Source organism: Apus apus, chromosome 17, assembly GCF_020740795.1.
Source record: "Apus apus isolate bApuApu2 chromosome 17, bApuApu2.pri.cur, whole genome shotgun sequence".
Lineage (NCBI taxonomy): Eukaryota > Metazoa > Chordata > Aves > Apodiformes > Apodidae > Apus > Apus apus.
The window spans coordinates 1085886-1108778 of NC_067298.1; the positions used below are offsets into that span (position 1 = coordinate 1085886).

Sequence of the window (22893 nt, forward strand, 5' to 3'; positions counted from 1 at the left end):
TTAGAAATGCCCAAATCTGTGTATCTGCGTGCAAGCCTGCCCAAAGCTTAGAGTGAGGAATTGGGCCATCATGGCGTGAATGTGTGTGTTTGTTGGACCTTGCAACCTCATTCAGAATCATTCAGACAAAGCTGGTGAACTGCAGCTGAAGGATGGAGATGCTGAAATTGGAGAGTGTCAGGTTGGCGTGGCTGGGATGGGTGGGCATGGAGCATCCTGGCTGCAGGAACAGGCTGTGGGTTTCCTGCCCTGCAGGCACAGTGGCTGTGGGGAAGCCAGGGGCTGCAGGCAGCAGGAAAGGGGTTCTTGGTTAAGCATTTCAAGGGCTGTACCTAGATGTTCATGGGAATGCAGATGAGGTTTTGCAAGTCGTTCTACTACTGGCAGCAGGAATTTCAGCTAATTCTTTCAGCACCGAAACAGAACCTTGACAAGGTTATAATTACAGATTCAATATTGCATAAACATGGGTGCACTTTTGGTTAAACCAAAAACTGGAAAACATGATGCTCATGGTGCAGGGAATGGCTCATGTTATGGCCTCAGCAATTTGCAGGGAGGGAGAATGGAAATGGAAGATGCTCATGCAGGTGCTGTCCATGGCTTAGAGGACAGGTCATTTTTTTTCTCTCTGTGATGGTCACACAGGATCTCGTGTTGCAAATTATTGCTCCATGCACTTGTTAGAACACACCACTAACAATGAAGGCTTTGGGGTGACAGAAAATCCAGGATCTGCTCTTGAATCTTCAGTGGAAAATGGCAAGATTGGAATCAGAACTGGTGTTCTGAAAATTGAGGAGGACATGTTCATTTCCTTGGACCTCAGAAGTGGCACAGACAGAAGTGCCTCAACCACAGTGGGATCTGTGATTTCACCTGAGCGTGCATGCTTTATAAATCGTGGTGATTAATGTGCTGGACTCCATAGGAATGGACACGTCTGTTTTTCAACCCAGGATCACAAACCTTTCAACCCAAGGGAGAAAGAGCAAATCCAGAATGCAGGAGGCAGTGTAATGATTCAGCATGTAATGGCTCCTTGGCAGTTCCTTGAGCTCTGGGGGGCTACGACTACAAACACATTGATGCTCACGGCCCTACAGGATGACTTGCTTCTCCAGAATCTGAGGTTTATGAAGTTTTAAGGGCAGAAGAAGATGAGTTTATCATCTTGGCTTGTGATGGAATCTAGGGTGTAATGAGCAACAAAGAGCTCTGTGAATTTGTTAAGCCTAGACTTGAAGTATCGGATGACCTGGAAAAAGTGTGCAATAGGGTAGTGAACACTTGTTTACATAAAGGGGGTCATGATAACATAAGTATGGTACTAGTTTGTTTTTCAGATGCTCCTAAGGTCCTAAGGTTCTTGCATTGAGGTTCCCCTTCCTTCCAGGGACCTCTCCGCATCCGCGTTACTTTTCAGCTGATTTGCTAATGGTGTGTGTGGATGGATCTATAGCAGTTTTGTGCCTTTTAACAGTTACAGAAACAAGGAGACATTAAAACTTCTTTTCCCACCTTGAAACCTGAACAAACCTGCCCACTTTGAACCAGAGACGCATGCGTCACTGGTATCTGGGAGGAAAAGGCTTGCTGGTTCTGTTTGACTTCTTGCCTGCAACCTGGGAACGGATCTTGTGCCATTAAAAGCAGGGAGTTTGCCCATTGGCTTCAGCAGGAGCTGGTTCAGGCCCTGAACCTCCTGCTGACAGAAGGGAGTGGATGAATCTCGTGCAAAAACATCTTTGCTCTGACCTGTTCAGTGGGGGTCTGAGCACACAGGGTTTGCAACACCTGGACTGAATAACCTGTCCTCTTTGCTCAGGCTTTCCCCATTAACTACAATCCTGTTCTTCATAGTCTTTTAGGATACCTGGATAGATGTTGCTAGATTCTTGTCTCCTGTCAGAAGAATGGATTAAAAACCCCCAAACATGCCAAGGTGAACTGTTAGTCTGAATATCTCAAGCTTACTTAGGCATTTACTGAAAAGATACAGAAAAGCACAGACATGACTAGTGTCCCTGGGTGTAAAATTGATCCCTCTGGGTTTCTAGGGAAGCAGATAGAAGTGGGTTTTCAAGGTTTCTGACCCACGAAGCTGCTGGTGTAAAACCCTCGGGTTGTCATCCCAGTGCTGTGGGAGTGACCTTGATGGAGACACTTAATCTCTGCCATCCTGAGGTGGGAACAGCACGTTCTTGCTCCCACGGAGGAGGAGCTGAGGCTAGAGACTGGCTCGTAAGGAGGCAACGCTCTCCAGAATGGCAGCATACCTGGGATGTCCTCTTCTTCTGGCTGTGACATCAGCTTTCTGCAGAGCCAGGGGGCTGCAGGGGTGGGAAGGGGGGTGCAGGGCATCCCGCTGGCTGCCACCGGCTCACCTCAGGGGGGGCCCAACCCAGGACTGAGCCCCCGGAGGCCCTTCCCGTGCCCCTGGCAGCCTTGGTGCTCTCCTGCCGGCGGGCAGGGCTGGGGAAACGGAACAGGTTTAAAAACCTTGGGGCGAGAGGACGGGGAGGGAGCGGGGCCCGCGGGCAGCCCCGGCAGAGGCCACCGGCGCCGCGGGATCATCCCCAGCCCTCGCATCCCCTCGGGAGCCCGGAGAGCAAAACACAACCCCCTGCAGAAACTCTCCGGGAATGCTGCTTTCATCACGGCAGAGCCCAGTGCCAGCGGCGGCCGCAGTTTTCCTGCCCTCCTGTCCTCCCATTTGCCTTCTTTTTGTCTTTTTTTCCCTTAAATCCTGAGGGTCACCGGCCCGCCGTGCCCAGCTGGTTATCCTCAGGAGGGAGGATGTTTATTCAGAGTTCATCCCAGCCATCAACATCGGGCCAAACACGATTCTTCTTCGTTGTTGCTGCTTCTCGGCTGACTCCGTCCAGGGGAGGGAACCTTCAAAAGCAGCTGCAGGACTCGGGCAATAACTAACAACATCCCACAAGAAGAAACACATTGTCACCAAGTGTTTTCAGGCATGTGGAAGGGTTGGCTTGGATTCACTTATTTGCAAGAAAGAGCTGCTTTTGGTTGGTTAGTTTTTAGGCCAGCTTTCTGCCTCTAGCCTCTCTCCGTGTCCTGACTGCTGGGTTTGTGGGGGTTTGGCAATAAAATCCAGCTCCACTCCATCTGGAGCCTTAAATCTCCCAGTTCCCTCTTTCACAGAGTCATAGAACTGTCAAGGTTGGAAAAGACCACCAAGATCATCAGGTCCAACCATCCACCCTACAACCCCCAACCATTAAACCATCTTATGAATCACCACGTCTACCCCTTTTTTGAACATCTCCAGGGATGGTGCCTCCCCCACCTCCCTGGGCAGCCTGTTCCAAGGCCTCACCACTCTTTCTGCAAATAACTTTCTCCTAATATCCAGCCTGAACCTCCCCTGGCACAACTTGACCCTATTTCCTCTTGTCCTGTCGCTGGTCACCAGGGAGAAGAGCCCAACACCCACCTCACCACAGCCTCCTCTCAGGGAGCTGTACAGAGCAGTGAGGTCTCCCCTCAGCCTCCTCCTCTCCAGGCTGAACAGCCCCAGCTCCCTCAGCCTCTCCTCATCAGACCTGTTCTCCAGACCCCTCATCAGCCTGGTTGCCCTTCTCTGCCCCCTCTCCAGCACCTCCATGTCATTGCCCAAAACTGCACACAGTGCTCTTTATTCCAGATGCAGAGATATTGGTAGTTGCAACTAATATGCAAGGAGTTGGGATATTTATGTTTTTTTCTGTTTTGAGGGATGTAAAAATCACCCCTGCACAGGTGCACTTGTCCTTAACCCTCTAGAAAGTGTGCTTGTGAACCACAGCCAAGAACGGGGTTTCAAGGTTTGGATGTGGGTAGATCCCTCAGGGGTTCCTCTGACAGGACAGGGGTGGAGCATGAAAAGGGACACCAGGGAATCCCTGGGCAGATACCCACTCCCCACCAACACTGCCATCTGTCCCTCCTAAGTATATGTCTCCCAAGAGGGTATTCATGTTACCTACCTACAGGTACAAAATTCAGGTTTCCTCAGTCCACATGTGTAGCCAAAGTTATAGGTGCCTCTAGCTCCTCAGTAGCTGTAAGAGGAGCTGAAGGTCTGAATGCAGCCCCATGCTTGGGGATGCTTCTTTGGCCTGGCAATGAGCCCTGGAGCCCAGCAGTGGCAGCTCCACAGGGAGGTGTGGGTGTGTGCTGTGCTGAGGTATGGCAAGGGCAGGTTGCTGTTACTCCAGTCTTTCCAAGGGTTTGTCCTGATGCTGCTCATTGGTTTCCCCAGCAGACTGTAGGGAGGGGACCAGATGGGTCAGTCTTCATGAAGGTGGTTTGATCACTTCAACATGCTGGGACACGAGCTCCTGGGGGAACAGTGGGAACTGGCAAAACTTTCTTCAGCCATTTTAGGTGTCCAGGCACAGTTTTGAATTGTGACTCAGCTGCTCAGTAGAGAATTCACTTTTTCTTTTCTTTCTTTCTTTTTTTTTTAATCAACAGCAGACTCTGTGTGAGAGACCCAACATGGGAGGGCTGGGACAAGGGGTCGGTGCTGAGTGCCCAGATTGTGCCACTTGCTCTGGCTGGAAGACTTGAAACACCAAACTGCACAAGGCAGATAAGCAGCAGTGGTTTGCACTGGTCCCTGACAGGCTGTGCTCACTGCAGGAGGGACACCCTGAGGCTGGACTCCACAGCTGTAGGAATTGCTGTGTAAGGGCCAGTCTTGGTTCATCTGGCTTCTTTTAAAGTTAGTGGAGAAAGCACCTGAGGTGGACTGATTTTGTCTACCTTAGACATAATCCTCCTGTTTCAACCCTCACATGGAGACTGCCAGTCAGCTCAAGTGAAGAAGAAGAGATCTGTGGGGTCAAAATACTCAGCAGACTCATTTCACGGGTGTCAGTGTTTAACTTCTCAGTCTGGTTTCTCTTAAAAAGATCTAATCTGCTTCCCTGGAGGAGGGCAGCTGGCAGGGGACCTCCTCCTCAGCCAGCAGGGGGGTTTGCTCGGGGGGCCTCAGCCCTTTCTCTGCCTCTCAATGCTGGAGTCCCTGTTAATGGAGGCTTTAAAGACACAACCAGATAGGGCACTAGATGAGCCCATCCAGGCTCCCTTTCCCCCAAAAAAAGGTTGGAGCAGATGATCTTTTTAGGTCCCTTCCAACCTGTGCAGCTCTATGAGTCTATGACATCAGGAAATACCAAGGGTGTTGCTTTCACCTCAGGGAGGGGTTTTTGACATTCATGTGCTCATGTTGGTTCAGCAAGTTCTGCTTAATGGTCCTTCCTCCAACAGATGTGCTACTTTCTATTTCCCAAGTCCTCTGCTTGAGCTGTTTGCTTTTCCATCACGTAGCACATGGCATTTCTTATCTGCTATCATCCTGCTGATCATCTTATTAGCTTAGCAGCAAATACCATGGAGCAAATCCTCAACAAGAATAAATCAGACTAGCCTTATATCCTCTCTATCCTCTGGATTAATTATTTTTATTAAAACACCAACAAAAACAACAACAAAGATTGCATCTTTTCTGCAGCGAAGTTAATCATTTGTGGTCTGAATCTGGCAATATGAGAGGAAATTAGTGGAGTCCTGATGATTGGATATTATTAGCAGCACATTAGGTCCATCTTTTGTTTGCTGGGGCCCATGATTGTTAGTTTTTAGCACTCTCTTTCTTGGACAGACATGTTGTGGGAGCTTACATTAGTATTTTGGCTTTCTGACTGTGCAGTCCATTCTTCTCCACACACTGGAGGCAAAGCTTTGCAGTTTCAGTTGACTGGACTTTGCAGAGACTCTTTCAAAGCTTTCTCTACAGATGCCTTAACATTTTTTGAGTTCCTCTTGGAGTTTTGTGCTGGGATAAATGTGAGAGGGCTTGTCCTCAGATGGTGCAGGCTGGCCTGGTGCCACTGACTGTGGGAGAAATAAGCCATTTTGCTCAAGCAGAAGATCTGCTGCTCAAACTTCAAAAGGCCACCCACATGCACTTGCTGAGCTGGAGGTCTAAATTAGCAAAAGCCAGAGTTTTTCATATGGTTTTCACTCTGAGTCATAAAATGACCCGTATTTATTGGAAATCCTCTGAAGGTTCTTGAGTCACAGAGCACAGGAGGCACATTTCAGGTTTGCAATGTGACAAAATATTAGGGAAAGTTTCATCTTCCTCTTTGTTTGAATGAACACACGTTCAATTGCAAAAAAGACTTTGTAACTTCAAGTAGAAATTAATGCTTGGGGGGGGCATTTTGTGCATTTTGTTTCTTACTGTTAGTTCTAGCAAGGGAAGTTGTGCATAATCAAGGACCCAAGAACATAATTAAGTGGATTAGATATTGTCTCTGTGGCAAATGTGACTGTGGCAGAGTTAGAAGCTCAGCTCCTTATTGTGGGTGCTGGGGCTCATTGTTAGAAAGCCAAGAGGTCACTGCTGGAGAAACCTGTGGCAATGCTGAGATCTGAAGCTCTGCAAAGTCATCGTCCTTGCCATGCAGCTGTGTTTGGGTTGTTCTTTGCAGAAAGGTTGTTTCCCCATGGAAAGGTTGTCTTCCTTTCCAGGCTGCTAATATTGTCCCACCTTTCCAGCTTCGTGTGTGAGCCTTGGGATGGGAAAATTACACCCCAAAATGCCTGACCCTGTCCATTCGCCATGAAGGAAGAGGAGGGCTGGTAGCTCAGAGACATGTACTTGACAGCATCTACGTTTGGTTACCGAGGGCTCACCTCACATGGTTTAGACAACTCACTGGTGGCTGAGAAGAAACATTGCCTTTGAAACACCCAGCCACCAAAAGAGTCTGGCAGGCTGCCCCCGTGGGTCACCAGGAGTGCAGCACCCAGCCTGCTGCTTGGCTGTAGGTGAGGCAAGTGGCCTGTCCCTGCCAGCTTCCTGGGGTGGCTTTGGCAGGAGGATGGGCAAGAGTTGCTGCAACTGGTCTGTGAACGTGGGCTATTGCTTGTGGTCAGGCTGCTCCCTCTGATCTCTCCAAATATATGAGGGGCAGAGGAGACAATAGAGATGTTCCAGATTCCCAGAAACAGATCATCCTCTTAGGAATTGTCACAGAACTTTTCTGAGCCAGTCAGAGCTGGGGTGTTTCTCATAGTTTTGGGTCTGCTCACACATATGTTGGTCTTACCCAGTGCCACAGAAGTTAGGCCACCTGAGCTGACAGCCCTGATACCTGGGTGCAGACAGGAAGCTGAGCAGACATCTCAAAGCAGTCCAGGAATGGGTATGATTGTGTGACACGTGGCATGGAAAGGGGGATAATACTCCGGAGGAAAAAACAGTGCTGCAGGACTTTTTTGAGGTCAGTGCCTTGCAGTTTGCAGGAAGGAGCTGTAGAAAGAAGTGCATGTGCAGGTGTGCAAGGTCAGCCTGGAAATCATTGCAGCTATTAAGAACCAAAGGCCGTTCAGTGGGATTTTCCAGGGAATCACAGGAACGTGTCAGCTGTGACCTTCATGTGATCTTCCTGCAGGAAGGCAAGACACAGTCCTTCTTTGTTAGCAATGCTGTTGATTTACAAAGATCAACAGGCATCAATACAACTTTTTTCCTCTCTCGCTGTCAAGTGTTCCCGCATCAGCCCGGTCCCTGGGCTGGGAGGGAGGGAAACTCATCGCCTTCAAAGAGCAGCAGAAGGTAAAGCCTCCGAGGTTGTGTTTCAGGGCTGTGCCACTTCTCTACATCTCTGAGCCGTTCGGTAAGGTACACCTGGGCTTGGAGAGGCACTTGGGCCAAAGGGGCTGCTGCTTCAGTGCAGCAATGCACACAGCAGCTGTTCCCTTCCCCTGGGTGCCTTCTCTCCAGCCAGACGGGCCGTGCAAAGCCACCAGAGCCACATGAAGGTCCCTGGGCCATCCCCAGCCCTGCTGCTGCCCCCAGGTGCGGACTGTTGCAAACCGTGTGATAACAGAGGGTGAAAGTGGAGCCTGCCCTCCATAAGGCACAATCCTACAAACTTTTTCCCCCCTAGTAAATCCAATATGTTTTCTCCTGTTTGTCAAAACGGTTCGTTCTGAGAGAGCCCGGAGTCTGTGGCCAGCAATTAATGCCACTTAAAAGCTTTTCAGAAGGATAATTGCCTGTTGTTCTGGAGGCATCACTCTGATTCAGATGCTAATGGTGTCAGGGGCACTGGCCATTCCCACATTGGGGGCCAGGTATGCCCTGCTCCACCGCCTGGGGAAGACCTTAATGGGTCTATTGTCCTTGAACAAGGGCAATGGGGAAACCCTCCTGTCCCTGAGGAAGCCGTGGAAATAATCCTCATCAGTCTGTGTCACTTTGGCACAAAAGGGGTGGACAACAAAAGGAAGGGGGCACCCAGCACACAGGGGGTGGGAAGTCAAGGTGTCCCTTGTTGAGAGTCTTCCAAGAGAGCTGTGCCAGGCTCCCGGCTCCATAAGCAGCAACTCTGAAAACCCAGAGGGTTTTTCCAACCCTTCTCACATTTCAACTCTTCACCTTTGCTTGCCCTGCTGGGTTTCAGTCACGTTTGCCGTGCCCTCGCTGTGACTTCCCCGGGTGCTGCTTGCCAGGTGTTGGCCAACACAGCGACCCAAAGGCTGCCTTGCAGATGGTGGGGCCCCTGCTCTGAATGGTTGCAGACCAGGGTTGGGAGATCCCTGCCTTCTTTTCTCTGTGAAGGCTGCTGCTCGTTCAGCTGGGCAGATGGGACTGGTTGCAGTTTTTTAAGGTGTGGTTCCCTTTTTTGGAGGTCAGGTTTGCAAGGACAGAGTTAAGAGCTCTCTAGGCAGGACTCCATTGTGAAGCTGTTGATGTGGGTAGGTTTAGTGTTTGCAGATTAAGCATTAAATCTCACATGCCCAAACATCTGCACACTTGGCTGTACCCTCGGAATAGTCTCCTCACAGAATAAGAAACTGTATTTCTTCTTCTCAGTCCCACCTCATTTTTTCTTGTTGCTTTATTTTCCCATTGAGGTTGGGCTGAAGCTGTTATTTTGTGATGGAGACCAGAGTTCACATGGATACCTTAAAACTTATCCTGCATCTTTCTGGGGAGCTCTAAGGAGCTAATCTTTCTAGACCCCGTGTGCTATGGTAGACTGGCCATGATGAAGCCACTTTGGCTGGAGATCATCTCAAGAGATGCCCCTCAGTTCCTCTGGGTTAATTGTGCAACTTAGTAAAACCCTGTTTTGCAAACTCTGGATGAACAATCAAACCAGAGTCCCCTTCCCTCCACAAATGAGGGAGAAGAAGAGATGTGTTCTGGGGGAACACATGCTCCTCTGTGTGAGGAAGGGGGGGCATCATTTAACAGCCAGGGGCTCCTCTGACGTCCCTTTATGAGAGTTTTGTTGTTGAAATGTTGGGAAGGATGGCCTCTCCTCCCCAGCTGGCCACCTCCTCGTGGGGTCCTCTCCGCAGAGCCCTCCTGGGGGGCTCCTCAGGCTGCCAAGCCCCCAGCCCCTTTGTGTTGCTTTTCCAGTTAGATTCGACGTGGATTTGTTGGGGGCCGGGGGCTCCCCCGGCCCCGGCAGCCGCTTCTGGTGGAGGCAAACCAAGAAAGGACTGTGCCACTTCCATGGAAACAAAAGCCTGTTTTCAAACAGTGCTAAGAGAAACTGTTTCTATCTTAGGCCTTTAATGACCTGAACTGTCCATCTATTGGAGAAAAGCAACAATAAAAGGCACTTTGCTGCTGCTGCTGCTTTCTAACTATGATTTTTTGCCAAGAGAGCTCAGCAGCCGCCCTTATTTATAACGCTTTTTTTTTTTTTAAAAAAAAAAAAGGTTTTATTTGCCCTCTCCAGCAAATCTTGCTGCTAGGAATAGGCAGGCACGTTTGCATCAGCAGTTTGTATTTTCCCTGGGAGAGGAGTCCTGTGCCCTGTGTATTCCAGTGTTGAATAAATAGTCCTTCATGTTGTGTGCGGTGGCTGCGGGCGCCCCGCTGAGCTCATGGCCTTCATACAAACAATACCACACATTTATTCTAAGCTGACCGAGCTGACCCCCAAAAGTTTGTTCCCTCCGCTGGGACTCCTCGGCCTTTTCATTCAGCTGAATGGCCAGCACAAAGACCTTGTCCCATCTACAGTCCCTTCCCAAACAGAACTCCGGGAGGAAGGGGGAAGGAGTGTCGAGGGGGGAGGGAGAGGAAGAAATAGGCAAACCTTGACCCCTCCACCTAAAATAAAGTGGAGGAATTTGCATTTTAAACCTTAAGATCCTCATCCTGGTCTCCCTGCCTCTCCTCCAGCCAGCAGTTCCACTCCTCTGTTGCAACCCCCCTGAGAAGCTCCGGGCTCGCAGCATCCCAGCATCCCAGCCCGCGCCCATCCCCTGCTGGGAAGAAAGGCTCCTCTCGCCTCTCCTTTGCATTCCTATTTTTCCATAGATTAGAAAAAGAGAGAAAGAGCACTACTTAAGAAGGAAATAGATGTTCTCTCCCCCCTCCCCCATGCCCAGTCCTTGCCGATTTTTGGAGGCTGGGGAGCTGGTCCGGGTTTGTGACTGTTTCCCATGGCCCCAGCCCCTCTCTTGGAGGTCACTGCTCGCTGTGTCGAGGACAGGCAGCTGTTTGTGACAAATACCCTCAACTGCTGCCGTTTACAGTCAGCAATTTTCAGGCAAACACTGAAATCAGGGTTGATTTAGTGTGATACTGGGTGGGAAACATCAAGACTGGCACTGTGTCAGCTCAGTTTCAAGTGTCCTTCAGGGGCAGACCTGCTTTGGGAGCCAACTCTCATTAGGTGTGATCCAAGGTGTCTTCGTCCACCTATTGGACTTTCCTTCTAAAGTGTAAATTTTAGTTGGGAACCTGCCTGGCCACTGGAACTCTGTGGTAGGGCCTGCATCTGCTGCCCAGTGTTCCTCAAACCTCCACCTTCCCTCCCAAGGTCATCTGCCATCGGTCTGCTCTGGTTGGAGGGCAAAGCAGAATCTTAGAACCCCAGGTGAGAGGCTGTGCTGGCAGCATACCTGGAGGTGCAAATCTTCCCTCCCCCAGCCCCTGGGTGTTTCCTGTTCTACCCCATGTCCCTGCAGCCTGAGGAGAGGCAGCTGGCTGTGGCATTCCCCTGGGAGCCTCCTGCAAAGGCAGCCAGCAGGAGCAGAGGTGAGGAATTAGTTTGCTGCTGCCTCTTGCTAAGGGGGCTGAAGGCCTTGGGGGCACAGGGAGGGGCAGAGGGGTGCTGCAGCCTGCAGCTTCCACCAAAGGTGGTGTGGAAAACTGAGAACAGCAGTGAAATACATATTGCTGGAAGTGGCTTTCAGTGGCTTGCACACTCTCTGGAGAATATTGCTTTGAGGAATGTAAAAAATGTGTGTAGATTAATTATTTTTCTCAAGCTGAAATACATGTAGTGACCTAAATCAAATGGGGAAGAGACTAAATCCCAACTATGTGCACTGCTGGTGGCCAACACCACAGCCCAGAGAAGACTCCGAAGACTTCTGTCCACACCCAAAGGATAGCAAGACTCCATTTGCTCCTTGTCTTAAACCTCCATGTATCCTATCAGACTGGCTGTAATGAAATGAACATTACAGCCATGGAATCTGGTAATGAATAAATAGGTTTGTCATCTTCTAAAAGTTCTCCTGTTTCCCACTGAGAAGAGCTGCAGGTCCCTGATGAAGTAAGATGTGATCATTTGCAACCTGTTCCTGGTGTGTGAGGCACTGCTCAGAGGAGGTGATGGTCCCCTCTCTTTGCCACGGGTTCTCTAGAAACGCTGAGATCCCTTCTTTGTTCAGACAAGTGGGGATACAATGTGAGAGGACTGGATGGTGTGTTAAAGGAGGAAAGATGGACACCAGCAAACAGGACCAAGTGCCATTTGGAGCAGGCACAGTACCAGCAGCAGGTCTCTGTAGGACAAAGTTGCAGCCACTGGTTGATGCAGCTTCCTTTGGAGTTTCAGCTTGCTCTCTTAGCCACGTGCTGTGCAATGTTGACCTCTCAGATGATTGAAAAGATCAGTCTCTTGTTTGCTGCTTAGAAGCTCCATAGTTTTGAAGGCAAGGCTGGACAAAGAGCCTGGCCTACAAATTGACCTGACAAGGTATTAACCTCCAGTCACCTGGGTTCTGCACCTCTAGCCACTGTGTAGATTGGGTCTATGATGCTGCAGTCTGGGTTTATGCTTCTGATCAGCATCATCATCTACTGGCTATAAAATAAGAAACTATTAATTAGGCTGCAAGTTTATGAAAACATGACCACATTGTTCAAATGTTGGTATTTCTGTGCTCTAAGGTACTACATGGAGTAGAATCAGTGGTAACCAACCAAGACAGAGCTGGACCTCAAGGTGGGTAAAAATTCATGTGTATAATCTGTAGCTTTGTTTGAAATCACTCCCAGGTTCTGTATAAATAAACCAGGATATTACTTAGAGTGCTGCTGAGTGGGTCCAGTTTCCCTGTGTCTTTATCTGCCTCATAATTGCTGGGAGTCTTTCCCTTCAATTCTTTGAAACATACCTAAATAAAACCACAGCTAAAATCCACTCCACTTCCAGAGATTCCATTTTGCAGGATATAACTAGTTCTAGATGTCTGACTCCAGATCAGAACACAAAAATAAAAGTGAATTGACAGGATTTCCCATGAGAAAGAACTTCAAAGTTTTCACATCGGTCTGGTGGGTGTTCTGGAAACTTGGGGTTGTAGACACTCTGATGATTTCAGGCCTGCACTGAACAGAAGATGAAAAGAAACAGGTAACAGTTTATTTAGATACGTGGCAGGTACCTCTCCTTTGTCAACAAAATGTCACTTTCCAGACAGGTCTGGTAGAGACGAGAAATTCCACCTTCCCTCTTGGTGTCCTGCACCACAAATGAAAGAGCCAAACTTAAAAGGTCTGTCTGGAAGAAGGGAGCATTTCTGCATGCCTGCAGGACTGACAGCATTTCTTCACATGAGATTAAACAATAACTGTGTGGCTTTGGTGAGGGATTGGGTCCTCCTTTCCCTCACCCCTGTGGGTGGTGTACGAAGCAGGTCGGTGCCTGGGTGGTACAGGAGGTGTCCTGTGGAACAGCAGGGGAGCATTGTCAGGGGCTGCCAACCCAGGGCTTCTCACTGGCTCTGAATTGATCTAAGAAGGTGAGATACAGCATTGAGAATATTATTAAATGGAAATGAGCCAGAGCAGAAGCAGCAAAATCAATCTGAGAACTTGGTTCAGGTTTTGAGGGAAAGAAATACTCCCAGAATCAGGTTAAGCAAAGCCCTACTGAGCCACTTATTGATTTCTTAATGAGCTTGGAAAAAAGAAAAGAGCACAGAAAAGAAGAGATAAAAGAACAGATTTCAGACAGAAATGGTCAAGCAGTTTCCTTGTACATGTAAAAGAGCCAGCAGACTTCCAGAGAGCAGCACAGCAGACAGAAAGATGTTTGTTTGAGCCGTGATGTGGCAGCAAAAAGGGGCTCACAATTTAGGGGAGGGTAGGGGGGTGGCAAAGGCCAAGAAGGACAAACATAAGACAAGGTACAAGTCCTTGGTTCTGGGTGTTACCAAGTTGTCCCTAGGACAAACAGAAATATTATTGTCTTCCTTCTGGTGAAATGGACAAGAAATCTTTTGTAGGAAGATGTGCCCGATGTCTTTAAAGTGTGAGAAAATTACCCAGGACGGGGACACAGATTGACAAGCAGCTTCTGTTCTGTTGTAGCTTGGACGAATCCAAACATTTTTTTTGAAAGAATCAAAGAGAGAGTCATCCTGAGGTGGGAGCAAGACACGATAGTCATTCAGACCCTGAGCTAACTGTTAAATCCATGTCCACAAAAGAGTGTGAGAGACGGACGGTGCTCGTGATGGGGACGAGTCCCTGACTTCATGGCTACTGTGGTGTTGGGACCTGGGAGCTGATGGGACAGATCTGGAGGGCTGGGAGGCTCAGCAGTTGGGATCCTTAGCCAGAGGTGCAGGCATTGGTAAGGTTATATATCCAGGGGGAAGTAGTTAATGATCTGCTTCTGCACCTGGACGTGCAGAGATCTATGGGGCTGGATGGGATCCACCCCAGAGTGCTGAGGGAGCTGGTGGGGGAGCTCACCAAGCCTCTCTCCATCATTTGTCAGCAATCCTGGTCAACAGGGGAGGTCCCAGAGGACTGGAGGGTGGCTAATGTAGCACCCATCTACAAGAAGGCCAGAAGGTGGATCCAGGGAACTAAAGGCCTGTCAGCCTGACCTTGGTACGAGGAAAGACCATGAAGAGGCTGATCTTGAGTGAGCTCTCATGGCAAGTAAAGAGCAGGCAGGGGATCAGGGCCAGCCAGCAGGGGTTTATGAAAGGGAGGTCTTGCTTGACCAACCTGATCTCTTTCTGTGGACGTTGTCTACCTGGACTTTGGTGAGGCCTTTGACATCATCTCCCACACCATTCCCCTGGGGAAGCTGGTAAATCATGGCATAGACAAGTGTTCTCTTCACTGGGTACAAAAGTGGCTGGATGGCAGGGCCCAGAGAGCTGAGGTAAATGGGCTCAAATCCAGTTGGTGACTGGTCACCAGTGGTGTCCCTCAGGGCTCAGTTTTGGACCCAGTCTTGTTCAATGTCTTTATCAATGGTCTGGATGAGGGGGCTGAGTGCACCCTCGGTAAGTTTGCAGATGGCACCAAATTGGATGGAAATGTTGATCTGCCTGAGGGCAGGAAGGCTCTGCAAGGGACCTGGACAGGCTGGATCGATGGGCCAAGGCCAATGGGATGAGGTTCAACAAGGCCAAGTGCTGGGTTCTGCATGTTGGTCACAACAACTCCAGGCAACACGACAGGCTTGGGGCAGAGTGGCTGGAAAGTGCCCAGCAGAAAAGGACCTGGGGGTGCTGGTTGACAGCCTGATGAACATGAGCCAGCGTGTGCCCAGGTGGCCAAGAAGGCCACCAGCATCCTGGCCTGCAGCAGGAGCAGCGTGGCCAGCAGGAGCAGGGAGGTGATGGTGCCCTGTGCTGGGCACTGCTGAGGCTGCAGCTCCAGCACTGGGGGCAGTTCTGGGCCCCTCACTGCAGGAAGGACATTGAGGGGCTGGAGGGTGTCCAGAGGAGCTACCAAGCTGGGGAAGGGGCTGGAGAACAAGTCCTGTGAGCAGAGGCTGAGGGGGCTGGAGATGTTATTTTGGAGGAGGCTGAGGGGAGACCTCATTGCTCTCTACAGCTCCCTGAAAGGAGGTTGTAGGGAGGTGGGAGTTGGGCTCTTCTCCCGAGTGAATAATGACAGGACCAGAGGAAATGGCCTGAAGCTGCACCAGGGGAGGGTTAGACTGGATATTGGGAAGAGTTTCTGTACTGGATTAGTGGTCAGGCACTGGAACAGCTGCCCAGGAAGTTGGTAGAGTCACCATCCTTGGAATTATTCAAGAAACATGTAGATGTGGCACTTCAGGGGATGCTCTAGTGGCTGAGATTGTAGGTTGTGTGTTCTGGAGTTCTTTGGGGCTTGCTTTTGTGTATGGTGTTGTTTTGTTTGGGGTTTGTTGTTGTTGTTTGGGGGTTTTTGTTTCATTTTTTGTAGTTGCACTCACTGATCTCAGATGTCCCTTCCACCTATGACTATTCTGTAATTCTGTTATTGGGTTGAAAACCAGTACCTACCATGGAATCACCTTTTAATGGCTGTAAAAAGCCAATATCCCCACAGGGAAGACACTGAATGTCATCCTAGTAGGTGGAACATTGTAGAAAGACGTATTGCACTTTGGAGAGGGCTGGCAGTCTGGGAAGGTGGTGTTCCCCAAGGGGTCAATACTGGGCCCAGTCTTATCCAACACCTTCATCAGTGACCTGGATGAGGGGCAAGAGTGTGTCCTCAGCAATTTGCTGATGACAAGAAGCTGGGAGGATTGGCTGATCCACCTGAAGGCTGTGCAGCCATTCAGTGAGATCAGGACAGACTGGAGAGCTGGGCAAAGAGGAACCTCATGAGTGCAGAGTCCTGGACCTGGGGAGAAAAACCACCATGCACCAGTTTAGATTAGGGGTTGGCCTGCTAGAAAGCAGCCCCATGGAGAAGGACCTTTGGGTCCTGGTGGACAAGTTATCCATGGGGCAGCAATGTGCCCTTGTGGCCAAGAGAGCCAATAGTATTCTGGGATGCATTAAGAACAGTGTGGCCAGCAGGTCAAGGGAGGTTCTCCTCCCCTTAGAATCATAGAATCATAGAACTATTCAGGTTGCAAAAGACCCTTGGGATCACTGGGTCCAACCATCATCCCTACTCTACAAAGTTCTCCCCTAAACCTCTTGTCTGCCCTACTAAGACCTCACTGGAGTGTTGTGTCCAATTCTGGGCTCCCCAGTTCAAAAGGGACAGGGATGTGCTGGAGAGAGTCCAAGGGAGGCTACAAGGATGATGAAGGGGCTGGAACATCTGTCTGATGAGGAAGGGCTGAGAGACCTGGGGCTGTTCAGTCTGGAGAAGAGAAGACTAAGAGGGGACCTTATTAATGTCTACAAATACCTGCAGGGTGGGTGTCAAGAATGGGCCAGTCTCTGTTCAGTGGTGCCAGTGACAGGACGAGGGGAAACAGCACCAAGTGACAACACAGGAAGTTCCACCTCAACATGAGGAGAAACTTCTTTCCTGTGAGGGTGACAGAGCCCTGGGACAGGCTGCCCTGAGAGGTTGTGGAGTCTCCTTCTCTGGAGACTTTCAAGACCCATCTGGACACGTTCCTGTGTGACCTGCCCTGGGTGTTCCTGCTGCAGCAGGGGGGCTGGACTCGATGATCTTCAGAGGTCCCTTCCAGCCCCTGTGATTCTGTGATACACCTGATGAGCTGCCATGCAGTCAGCCTGGGTGAAAGAAGCTCCCCCAGAATGCCCCCTGTGACACCCATGAGATGGGTGCTGCTAAGTCACACTGTCATCTCATGTGTCCCAGGTATGTAAGGTCCAAAACCAAAGCCAAACCACTAGACTTGGCAACTCTGCCTGGAATTCCTGTGTAGCCCTTGGTGTTTCTTCTCCTATGGAGATGTCTGCAAATGAAAATAGACTCAAGAGAACTTTATAACCAGAGCTGAGGAGGAAGAGCTCTCAGACAGCTTGGGTCTGACCAGGCTACACCAAGTTGGAGGGCTGGGATTTGAAAAGGAAAGATTGTCCATCTAGGCTGGGGTTTCATTTTATTATTTTTTTTACCCTCTTTTAAAATGTTTATTTATTTAGTTCGTTTCCCCCATTGTTTTGCAAGCCCTGAAAGGAATCGACTCAATGTTATTCTAACTTTAAATGGCAGGAAGGGGGGGGCAGGCGATGAGGGCAGAGAGGGAAAACCCATTTGCTGCCACTGTCAGCCCCGGCGTTCCCCTTCAAGTCTGACAGGCCCAGGATTAAAGGTTTGGTTACAATGGTCTGACAGTGCACATTAACAGCCTTGAATGTCTTAACAACCCGGCTACTGGAGATGCATTCAGAAGAGTCTGTGAACTGCTTTTCCCCTTTAAAGCTCCTGCTAGACCATGTTGTCCAGAGAAATCCTTTGTGGCTAAAAATGTATGGACTTTTCTTTCAAATTCCTAAGCATCTACATACACAAACTCCAAATTCTTTGCTGTTTTTGCCCTGGGTTTTATGCCTAGATCTCCTTTAGCTGTTCTACTTGTGAGAAGTGACCTGCTCTGACTGCTTGCTGAGTTTATATCTCCCCTTTTTCTTTTAGCTGGGCTTTCCCCTAGAGCAAACGAGTGAGATCTCCCTTGTGCAGGAGGGGTTATGCAGATCTGTTCCAGCTGAGGGGCTGGATGTGCAAAATCAGGGAGTTTTTTCTCCCCTGAAAAAAGGAAAAAGAGCCTCTGATCAAACAAAATCCCTGTATTGATTGGCTACATTTGCATCATAAAATGGAATTCACCAACCAGGGTGTTTGCATGGATCGTGAACTGATGGACAGTGATTGTAACAACCAGGGGGTGCTGGTATTCACAATGCATAATAATTAAGTTTAACCAGACTATTTCCAGTCCTTGGCAGGACTGAGGGGTACGTTTCCACTCCTTCAGTCTCCAGGCAGAAAACCATGTTTGATTAACTTACTTTGTTTGGAGGCAGGGCAGGAGAAGGAGAACTGCTGCTAAAAATCCAGCAGGAGTCCCTGGAAAAGGTTTGAAGTTTAGTTTAACTGAGCACCCCCTGTCTGAATGTGTCCCAGCTCCCTGCATCCTGGTCAGAAACACCCATCTGGGCTCTCACTGTGCTTGGCTGCCCTCAGACACCTCCCTTGCTGGCTGGATGCAAGGTTGCTGGTAGCTGGTTGTTCTTGACCCCAGAAACTTTGGCTCGTGTCCCTTGACACCTTGTGATAGAGGCCAAAGCTTTAAAACCAGAAAGGCTTTTGTTCAGTCTTCATTGCTCTACTAACACTGATGGGGTTGGTAGTAGTTCTGTGGTGGCATCTAGGAACCTCAGGCAGGAGTGGGGGCCTGTTTTCCAGGAAATCTGGAAAGAGAAGGCAGACAGAAGGGTCCTGGTCAGGGATGGGTGGACCAGAGGTAACGTCCAGGCAGAGTGCTGGACCCAGGGAACATCTGTGTGATCTTTTCTGAGGCTCCTCTCATACCTCCCATGAAAGAAGATGGGTGTGGATGTGGGCAGTCCCCCAGGGGAGTGAGGGGTGGGTGATGTGGAAGGTAAGTCAGGCTTTGAGGTGCTGGAGGGGCTGCACAGGCTGGGTGATCTCAGTAGAGGGGGGAGATAATCTAAAGGGAAACCTGATTAGAAGAAACAAGGAGAATGATCTATGGAAGGGGAGGGTGGAAGGGGGAATGAATGAGAATTAATTTAGCACAAAATCAAGATGTCAAGAACAAAATTAATCAGGAGACAAGGCTAATTAATTAATACATCCTTAAACTATCAGAGCTACATCAACATCACTGGCATTAATCAAAGCCCTAAGCAGAAGAAAAGATGCTGTTGAATTGTTCCTAAACCTTTGTGAGGTGCCTGGGAAAGAGGGTGGGGGAAACAGAATCACTTGGTTTCAACCCAGCTGGTACTGCCAACATGTTGTGGGGAGAATCACAAGCCCAAAATGTTAAAACCATTCATTATTATTTATTTTAGCAGTACAAAGTGGACAAAAAGAGTGGTCTGGGAATAGCAGTGTGTTTCTTAGACACTGGTAGCTTTAAAGCAAGTGACCCAACTTGTAGGCTAATGAGGCCCTAGGAGATGCTGTTGACATAAGATCCATACAGAACATTGACAGGAGCCTCCAGAAGGTGAGGAAGTGACAAGTGGCAAGAGGAGCACATCCTGTCTCTCCCAGAAGCTGCTGATTTTCCTAGTGAAGCCTACATCTGACACTGCTCCCTGGTTACCAGCTAAGATAACCTTGCTGGTGCAGCCTGGCATGGGTCAGAGAGCACACCCAGCAGCATCTCTGCTGGAAGAAAGTCTGGAGGGTGACATCCATCAGAGAAGCAGCATCAGGCATTAGAACAGTCTGACTGATGATTGCTTCTTCTGCTTGCCAGTATTTTTGAAAAGGGAAACCTGCCCTGCAAGCTGGTTGATAGAGACTGCTCCATAAGATGGACACAGGAGCTTCACCTCAGTGCAGTTATCTCTGTGGCAAGTGCTAATCTCCTCGTTGCCCCTTCCTGATAGCAGCTCAGAATCACAGAGTGGTCAGGGTTGGAGGAACCTCTGGAGATCATCTAGTCCAACCCCCCTGCTTTAGAGCAGGTTCCCGTACAGAAGATCCCACAGGAACATCTCCAGGCAGGTTTGGAATGTCTCCAGGGATGGAGACTCCACAACCTCCCTGGACAGCTTGTTTCACCTCTTTTGGTGTGGCCCAAATCACCTTCTGCTGCTCCCAGTGTTGCAGGTGACTGCACCAGAGGTGTGTGCAACTGGCTTAAACCAAACATCTCACCTTCATACAGCTGAAGTGAAGAAAGCTGCCCCTCACCCATGGATTTTCCATACAGCATTTGGCCAATTAGGCATTGACAGATCCCAGCTTGGAGGTTTGTTATTAGCTCTGAATGTTTCCTCAGGCTTCCTGAGGGATCTGGGTTGGTAGGGCTGATGCTCTGCAAGATTTCCTTTGATGATCTGGGAACGGACGTGAGTGTTCACACACTGGTCTGGAGAGATGAGGCAAATAGGGATGAGGGCCTGGAGTGTAGAGCAGTCAGGAGTGCTTTGTGACATTAAACCCCATTAAAATCAATGTGCTTGCTCTGGTTAGGGTTGGAGATGGAAGAATGAAGAGTGCAGGCCATTCCCTGAGAGTGGGATGGGAGGGGGGAGCATTTATCAATTTGGATAAATTAGAAATCGAAGGTTGCAGAAAAACTGATGAGGGAAGCAAAAGAGCAGTGGAGAAAAATCCATGGGTAGTGGTATGAGAGAGTTAGGAGTGATTTTTAGCAGCATTTAAACAAACAAACAAAAAAGTGTAAAATTATCAGTGGTTTTGAGATCATCTTCTTTGGGATGGTGATAGCAGAGGAAGCAGAGGCATTCAGCCAGTGCGTGTGTCCTGGATTTGGGAAAAATCAGATGACTCCTTCCTGTTCTGGGATATTAATGGTGCAAACCTCACCACTGCAAGCACAGCAGAAGTCCTGACGACCCAAGGGAAGAGTGGAGAACAAGAACCAAGCTTTTTCATGGAGGTGGCACTTCTGAAGAACCGCTGCCTCAACACTGGGTGAAGATAGAAGGATGTAATCAATTTTTCCCTCCCTTTATCGCTGTGAATTGTTCACTCAAGACAGGAGGTTTTACCCTGCTCTAGCTCTGCCTCTGCCATTGGTCTTGAAGCAGGAATCAACGTGTGGTGGTGCCCTGACCTGGGCTGTGCTGCAGGTCAAGCTAAAGAATCCCAAAAGCCCTAAAATCTTTGAATAAGTGCAATTCTTTAGGAGTCAGTGCCCCTGTTTTACAGCAATCTGGTGAGGGGCCTTTAATGGGTGACAAGGTAATTTCCATACAGTTTAAGTACATCCTATCTGGAGTCTCAGGGTAAGGGGAGATTTGACCCAGAGGAATTTTGTGAAGCTCTCTAAGATTTGCAAACTGGCCTAAACTGGCCCATGTGAGCCTGGTATCCCATGTGCTGAACCAGCCAAGACTGATACTTCAGAGAAAGGATAAAAAGAGTAAAACCAAGTCTGCCTTAATGCTGCCAGCAGTAATTCCTGTGGAGAAGGCTGATGGGGGTAGAAGTCAGTTCTCTGACCACTGCAGGTGATCAGCTCGAGAGGTGTCATTACCTCTCCCATGTTCCTATGCAGGCTACAAACATTTATTAATGGCCATAAAATATCCTGCCTGTTTTTTAAATCCAGCCAGCAATGTATGGCTTGACCACCATAAAGTCTGTCTCAAAAACCACCACAAAAGGTTTGAATTACTCCTGGTGGCAATAAAAGCATTCTTTTGGCTAACACTTTGCTTTCTGCTTAGTTTTTATTTTGCTCTGTCCCCCTTTCCTTCCCAGCAAGACATAAACAATGGGATCCAAGTTGTCATCCCCCACCCCCCCACACCTACGTTAGTAAGATCCAGGGATCAGCAAAATGAAGGAAACAGGAGCAGAAAAGTCACAGAGGTGGCTGGTTAGGGATAAGCACAGCTTGCTTGGTGCTAAAGAAGGTGCTGTTCAGAGAGAGCCCTTCTCTCCTTTGCAACCCAGGGGGCTGCAGTTATGCAAAAATGTTAATTTGAAAAGAAAAAAAAAATAGTACTTATATATAGACACACACATGCAGACCTAGAGTTTATATATGTGTGTATAATGGGGGAGTTCAGAACCCCTAAAGTACTTTTTGTTCAGAGTTTATTTCTTTAATGTAGCTTTCTTTTCCAAGTGAATTAAGCTGTATTATCTTATAGCCACTGACAGAGAAGAGCATCTCCACAGGAGATGGTTGCAGTTCAACATATCCACCTGAAATGTTCTTCTGTAGTTAATTCAGAAGATCTTCTGTCTTCAGACAGAAACCCTGAGGGATTTAAGTATCTTGATGTTAAGTGGCAGCTGTATACCAAACATTTCCATGATTATAGGTCAAATTCCTCCTGTTTCGAGGCACATTGTGCAAATTCATAGAATCACAGAACCATTCAGGTTGGAGAAGCCCCTTGGGATCACCCAGTCCAACCATCATCCCTACTCTACAAAGTTCTCCCCTAAACCACATCCACCAACACCACATCCAAACCACCCTTCAACACCTCCAGGGATGGTGACTCCACCACCTCCTGGGCAGCCTGTGCCAGTGTCTGACCACTCTTGCTGTGAAATGTGTTTCCTAATGTCCGGTCTGAACCTGCCCTGGTGCAGCTTGAAGCCCTTTCCTCTTGTTCTGACATTGACTACCTGTGAGAAGAGACCAGCATCAACCAGCTCCAATTCAGTAGTGCCTTTGTCACCTTCTGTCTCAAATGGAGATAGCAGAGGTACAGGGAGCACAAACAGGAACAGCTGAACTGGGCCTGGAGTCCTGCCAGGGCAGGAAACATTGAGAAGAACCTAACAGCATTGGTGTGAACACACTGGTGCAAGCTGTTGGGTGCTGCTGGGTTCAGCTGCACTGGTGAGAACCTCAGTGAGCTGCATCACATCTGTGCTGTGGGTTTCCTCAAAATCTGTGCTGTTATTCTACAGCAAATTTCTTTCTGTGACAGGGATCAGAAGTATCCTGATGAGATCTCAGTGAGCAGAAGCTGCAGTATATTCAGTCACAGGTCCCTCTCCCTCAGAGGCAACAGTCCCAAACCTGTAATTCCACAGCTGTCTTCCCAGAAGAGAAGCTGTCTCTGCAGCCACAGTCCTGCCAGCACTTACCTGTACAACAAACTGGGACAAGGTTGCAAGTAGAGACTGACCAGTGGATTTGTTTGGCATCTGTTCCTCCTGGCCAGCCTGCCAGGCAATGCAAAGGG

At 49.0% G+C, this 22893-nt stretch overlaps 1 pseudogene; it reads left to right on the top strand.

The window, feature by feature from the left end:
- Positions 1 to 466: 466 nt before the first annotated feature.
- On the top strand, positions 467 to 1378 carry LOC127391937 (protein phosphatase 1B-like; annotated as a pseudogene).
- Positions 1379 to 22893: the final 21515 nt, after the last annotated feature.